This window comes from Oryctolagus cuniculus, chromosome X (assembly GCF_051225735.1).
Source record: "Oryctolagus cuniculus isolate XC-2025 breed Fujian yellow rabbit chromosome X, ASM5122573v1, whole genome shotgun sequence".
In the NCBI taxonomy this organism is placed as follows: domain Eukaryota; kingdom Metazoa; phylum Chordata; class Mammalia; order Lagomorpha; family Leporidae; genus Oryctolagus; species Oryctolagus cuniculus.
In genome coordinates, this window is record NC_142888.1 from 89,797,861 (window position 1) to 89,805,210 (window position 7,350).

Below are 7,350 nucleotides of genomic sequence, written 5' to 3' on the forward strand. Positions count from 1 at the left end.
CATAAGTTTATTTTCTCAAAGTTCTAGAAGTCAGAAATAAAAAATCAAGGAATATACAATGGAACCATGTTCCTTGCAAATCTCTGAGGGAGAATCCTCCTGGGCTTTTCCAGATTCTGGTGTTCTTTGCCTTGTGGCTGCATAGCTCATATTTCTGCCTCCCTTTTCACATCATCTTACATTCGCCTCTGCGTTTTTCCTTTTCTCATTCAAGGTCATCCTTTATCAGATGTAGCGCTCACTCTAGCTCACAGTGTCATCTCAAGATACTTACCTTACTACCTGAAAATACTTTATCCTAAATAAGATCATATTCTCCGGTTCCAGGAGGACATATATTTTGGAGACTGTTTTTCAGCTCCCTACTTTGTACCCCTGAAAATGTTCATCCATTGCATGTGAAAAATACACTCTCTCCATCCCACCAACTTCTGAAGTTAATGAATTCCAATATCAACTCTAAGTCAAATATACTATCTTAATATTTTCAACTAAAAAAAGTCTCAAATTGCATCATCTACATTATCTACATCAGTTATTGGTGAGACTATTGAGTATGATCCACGTGGGACCAAAACTTCTCTTCAGCTGAGGACTTTTAAAGCCACAACACCTCTACTTCCTAAATTATTAATGGGACAGGCATGGGATACACATTCCAATTATGAAAGGGAGAACATGAAAATATTAAAAGGGTCCCATGCAAGTTTAAAATGTAATCCATTAGATTTCGAGACCTGGTAATTATCTTCTGTGATTCAATGCCTTGTTCTCTGAGCCAATAGAAATGTCACTGCTCTCTCTGGTCTCTGTATCTCTGGTTCTGGTCTTTTAGTCATTCTTCCTTTCCCTTGAAGGATGACACATGTTAGCAGCCATATAGCTCTTTCATTCTTTTTACTGCAAGTAAAATTCCAGACATCTCACAGCCTTCCTTACTTTTGTCTTTCTTTTGTTGCCCTGAGGTCAAGCTGGCAGTGTTTTTGGTGGTGCCATCAGACAAGAGGGCTTTCCACATATCCCTCCTAGATAAACCCATCTCTGTTCTTGGATTCTGCTCCACATCCTCACCTGAATTTGGTGCTGTACATGTTCTAGATTTTGGCCATTCTAATAGGTGTATGGTAGTACCACATTGTTGTTTTAATTTGCATTTTCTTGATGACATATAAAGTGGAGTAGCTTTTCATGTGCTTACTTGCCATTGTGTATCATCTTTGGTGAGGTGTATATTTAGATTTTTGGTTCATTTTCAATGGGACTACTTCTTTCTTATTGTTGAGTTCCTTATATATTTTGGATAATAGTCCTCTACCAAATATGTCTTTTTCAAATATTTTCTCCCAGTATTTGGGTTTCCATTTCATGTTGTTGACTGACTTTCATATAACTGAAATTTTTAATTTTAATGAAGTCTAGCTTATCAACTCTTTCTTTCATATATCATGTCTTTGGTGTCACATCTAACAAAGTTAACATCACAGCCGAGGTCATCTAGATTGTACCCTAAGCTGTGTTCAAGTTTTGTAGTTTTTAAGTTAACATTTAGAGCTGTGTTCGGCCGGCGCCGCGGCTCACTAGGCTAATCCTCCGCCTAGCGGCGCCGGCACACCGGGTTCTAGTCCCGGTCGGGGCGCCGGATTCTGTCCCGGTTGCCCCTCTTCCAGGCCAGTCCTCTGCTGTGGCCAGGGAGTGCAGTGGAGGATGGCCCAGGTGCTTGGGCCCTGCACCCCATGGGAGACCAGGAAAAGCACCTGGCTCCTGGCTCCTGCCATCGGATCAGCGCGGTGCGCCGGCCGCAGCGCGCCAGCCGCGGCAGCCATTGGAGGGTGAACCAACGGCAAAAGGAAGACCTTTCTCTCTGTCTCTCTCTCTCACTGTCCACTCTGCCTGTCCAAAAAAAAAAAAAATAGAGCTGTGTTCAATTTTGAGTTCAGTTTTAGGAAGAATGTAAATCTTTAAAAATTCCTTCCTTCCTTCCTTCCTTCCTTCCTTCCTTCCTTCCTTCTTTCCTGTAGATATATGTTAGGTTCATTTTCTCTATAATGTCGATTACTCTGCTGTTTCCTTGCAGATTTTCTGTCTGGTTAATCTGTCTGTTGCTGAAAATGGCGTATTGAAATTCCCCCCATTACTATTGTATTTGAGTCTATGTCTCCCTTTAGATCCCTTAACATTTCTTTTAAAATGACAGATGCTCTATAATTAGGTGCATATACATTTATTATAGTTACATCTTCCTGTTGAATTGATCCGTTAATCATTACATAGTGCTCTTCTTTGTCTCTTTTAACAATTTTTGTGTTAAAGTCTATTTTGTCTGATATTAGGATGGCCACATTAGCTCTTTTTTGGTTTCTGTTAGCATGGAATATCTATTTTCATCCTTCTACTTTCAATCTACATGCATCTTTGTTGGTGAGATGTGTTTCTTGTAGGCGGCAAATAGATGGGTTTTGTTTTTTAATCTATTCAGCCAGTCTGTTTTTTTTTTTTTTTTACTGGAGAGTTAAGGCCATTTACATTCAATGTACCTTGATAAGTAACGACTTTGCCCTGTCATTTTTCCATAAATATTCCTATTTTTTACTTTGTACTTTTACTTGGAGCTTTCCTTTCTTTACCTTCTTCCCTAGTGATGACCATGTTTCTGTGTTTCCGTGTGCAGCACGTCCTTAAGCATTTCCACAGGGCTGAACAGGTGGTGACAAATTCTTTCAGCTCCTATTTGTCATGGAAGGTCTTTATTTCACCTTCATTCATAAATGAGAGTTTTGCAGAGCACAGTATTCTGAGTTGACAATTTTTCTCTCTTAAGACTTGGACTATATCTCGCCATTCTCTCCTAGCCTGTAGGGTTTGTGATGAGATGTCCACTGTAAGTCTATTTGGAGATCCTCTGAAAGTAATCTGGTGTGTCTCTTGTGCACATTTTAGAATTTTTTCTTTACATTTTACTGTGAAGAGTTTGATTACAAAGTGTCATGGTGAAGATCTTTTCTGGTCATGTCTATTAAGAGTTCTAAGTGCTTTTTGTACTGGCTGTCCCTTTATTTCTCCAAATTAGGGATGTTTTCTGTTACTGTTTCACTAAAAAGGCCTTCTAATCCTTTCTCTCTTTCCATGCCTTCCGGAACTCCTAGAACCCGTATGTTGGGTCATTTAGTAGTATTCTATAGATTCCCAACAGTGTTTAATTTCTTCTTCTTGTTTTTTTTCTGACTATGTAATTTCCTGTGCTTTTTCTTCCAAGTCAGATGTTCTTTCTTTCTTCTGCTTCACTGATTCTGTTCTTAAGGCCCTCCACTGTATTTTTTTATTTGTTCTATTGGATTCTTAATTTCCAAGATTTCAATTTGATTTCTCTTTAAGAGAAATTTCGTGGGAGTTTTGTTTCATGTCATGTATGCATTTCATTAGTTCCTGAATTTGCTTCTTATACTTCTAAGTAATCCTATGATCAATTTTTTAATTCCATTTCCGGTATTTCTTCAATCTCATCTTCACAATCTAGCATTGAAGTATTGTGTTCCAGCTGGCGCCGCAGCTCACTAGGCTAATCCTCCACCTTGCGGCGCCGGCACATGGGTTTCTAGTCCTGGTCGGGGCGCCGGATTCTGTCCCGGTTGCCCCTCTTCCAGGCCAGCTGTCTGCTGTGGCCAGGGAGTGCAGTGGAGGATGGCCCAAGTGCTAGGGCCCTGCACCCCATGGGAGACCAGGAGAAGTACCTGGCTCCTGCCATTGGATCAGCACAGCTGCGGCAGTCATTGGAGGGTGAACCAACAGCAAAAGGAAGACCTTTCTCTCTGTCTCTCTCTCTCACTGTCCACTCTGCCTGTCAAAAAAAAAAAAGTATTGTGTTCCTTTGGGAGTGTAATTTTGTCTTCCTTGCTCTTGTTTCTTGGATGGGTGTGTTTGTTATTTGGCATTTGTGGGGATACTCGTTAGTTTTTCTTTGATTTTTCCATATGGTGGATTTTATGTTTGGAATATGTCTGATCAGATTAGTGGAGTGTCTTCTTTCAGGAATACCTAGAGGCATGTGGTGGGAGTTGCCACGGAGCTCTGTTCAGTGCTCCAGTTTGAAGGGCATGTCTGAGGTGATACACCCAGGTTTGGCATGGTAAATCTTTTTTTTTTTTTTTTAATCAGAGGGGACGTTTCTTCTTGTCTGTTGGCATAGACTCAGCTGAGCTCCTCTCCTCAAAGGAGACCAGTGCCTGGATGCTTGCCCCATTGAGCATATTATTTGTCCACTCTGCCACAAGGATCACACAAAGGATTTATGCAGTCCTCAGTGTAAGCTCAGATTCCACAGCAATATCTCTTGCTATGTAACTAGGGAGCCCTGATCATGTGGAGCCTCCCACAGTAACTGGCCAATGTCCAAGCCACACACTGAGTCTTCCCACACAGCGCAGGGTTTTCACAGTCCCAGCACCTACCCTGTGGTGGAATGAGAAGGCCATGCCAAGAAGGCTGTTGGCAAGCGAGCATCAGTTACTCAGGAATGGCTTTGAAAACCACCTGGCAATGGAGCCTGCCTGGCAACAGGCTGTGATTGGATGGTTTTGGAAACCACATGGCAAACGGAGCTTGCCTGGCAGCAGGCTGTGATTGGTTAGGGCATAAACCGCCCCTTGACCGGATTGGCTGTCTTGGCTGTATAAGCTGTTGTACCAACTGAAATAAATGAGTCTGCAGCCTGCTCACCTCTGGCCTGCTTTTACCTGACTCCCGGGGTCTGTGTGGTGACTCCGCGCCTCTTGCCCCCACCACAATCCTCCACTCAGAAGAAATCCACCTCAACATCTGGCGCGCCAACGTGACTGAAAGAGAGAGAGCGTGTCAGACTCAGCGAGTTCCCTCCTGGATTTGGGCAAGTAGGCCCCTCGGTGTTTTGTGTGCTGTTCACTTCTGTGAGGGTGAGCACAGAACCCCCTCCTATGCCCCCTTCCTTGTCTTTGTACTTGGTCTAAGTGACCCCAGGTTAGGCACACACCGCCCAGAAGCGTACGCTGCTTCTCGGCTCCTCTTTTTACTTTCGGTTCGCCCAGTGAATTCACATGAGGGACTGATCATCCCAGAATTCGGAACCAAGTCATCTTCCCTCACTCAAGGGAGGTGACACTCCGGAGACACCATGTGGGCATACAACCTTGACCTAACGAATCAAGGAAGTCCCCCACTAAGCACAGGACATACTTATGATCTGATACACCACTGTCTGTTCATCTAAGGTAAGGAACCTCCTGCAGAATGCCATCAGCCTCTGAGGTGCTAGGAATTTGCTTTGTTATGGCAGCAGTGCTGTGGGTGTCTTTCCTTTGGCTAGAGTTGGCGTGGCACACCGCTCTTAAGTGCTCAGACACGGGAAAGATACCCGCCCCCTCAGAAACCCACGCAGATTACCAAACATAGTGAATCTGTGAGTGATCAGAGCCTGACACTCCAGGTCCCTGTCTCACAGACAACAACTTAGGGAGAGAGAGCTCTGACAGTGAAAATGACAATGTAGCAAACAAGGTAGCAAACAAAGTAGCAAACAATGTAACAAACAATGCAGCAAACAAGGTAACAAACAAGGTAGCAAACAAGGTAGCAATGCCTAGTCACCCCCCCCCCCACACACACACACATGGGATGAACTTAGAGGACCTCGAGACAATAACTGATGCAAGGTAATCCCATCGGCACACAGTGAGGATCCCAACATTTGTGGCAGTCCTCGGGCATCCCAGGCTCTCAGGGCAGCTTCTAGACCCCATCCCACCCTCATGTTTGCCGTAAATGTAGGAGTGGACACAAAATTCAGGCCCTGGATTCCAACGCCTGTAAAAAACTTTCTGCTAACCAAGGGTCAAGGATATGCTTGTGTCTTTCCAGAGAATGCAGGACAGCCCATTTGGGTACCAGCCAGAAACATCAAGCCTGCAACTGACAGCCGACCAGAACCAGCTGAACAAGACTGAGAGTCCACCTTGTTAGTGGACGCACCTGCCCTATCATCCTACCCTGAGAAACTGCCCATAGCCACATCCATTACTGTTTTATACCCCACTAGCTCTGGTCAGCCACTCTAATGCCCCACAGCCTCTTTGCAGTCATGCCATTCCTGCTTACCATTGTTCCTCATTCCTATCCCATTTGAACAAGCACTTCTGTGGTCTCTCGTTTTGAGTGCTGGTTAGTCAACAAAGGGTAAGATACCCTGGGGAACAACCTAAGACAGTCATAGCTGCGTGCGGAGACCACATGGAAACGGGGTCAACAATGGTATGGCCAAGAATCATGCCTCCCGTTGCTCAAAAATAAATGAAAAGGGGGAAATGTGGTGGAATGAGAAGGCCATGCCAAGATGGCCACTGGCAAGCGAGCATCAGTTACTCAGGAATGGCTTTGAAACCCACCTGGCAATGGAGCCTGCCTGGCAACAGGCTGTGATTGGATGGTTTTGGAAACCACATGGCAAACGGAGCCTGCCTGGCAGCAGGCTGTGATTGGTTAGGGCATAAACCGCTCCTTGACCGGATTGGCTGTCTTGGCTAGTTAAGCTGTTGTACCAACTGAAATAAACGAGTCTGCGGGCTGCTTGCCTCCGGCCTGCTTTCACCCGACTCCCGGGGTCTGTGTGATGACTCCGCGCCTCTTGCCCCCACCACGATCCTCCTCTCAGAACCAATCCACAGCAACAGAGGGGAAGTTTCTTCTTGTCTGTTGGCATAGACTCAGCTGAGCTCCTCTTCTCAAAGGAGACCAGTGCCTGGATGCTTGCCCCATTGAGCATATTATTTGTCCACTCTGCCACAAGGATCACACAAAGGATCTATGCAGCCCTCAGTATAAGCTTAGATTCCACAGCAATATCTCTTGCTATGTAACTAGGGAGCCCTGATCATGTGGAGCCTCTCACAGCGACTGGCCAATGTCCCAGCCACATCCTGAGTCTTCCCACACAGCCTCAGTGTTTTCACAGTCCCAGCACCTACTCCCAGTCTATTCTCCCCACCAGACTCAGGAGTCTTCATTGACTGGTTGCTGGGCATGGACACAAGCTGGCACAGTTGTTAAATGGCACCTGCTCTCTGTCAGTTTGCTACAGGCTGCCTTTGCAGGATGATCAAGGAGAGAGAAAACATGTCCTCCCTTTGTTTTTTCTCCTCTGGTTTGGCGGGTCACTATCCCCCACTGGGCTCCAAGGTGGATTCCCTCCAGGCTCTTCCTGCAGCTTTTTGACCAGTGGCTTTGGCTGCTGCAGTCTGGTCTCAACTTGTTCTCCAATGCAGGTGCGAAGGCTTTCTGCTGGTGGGGTGCTAAGTTGTGCACATCTTTGTGCTCCATGTAGGTCCA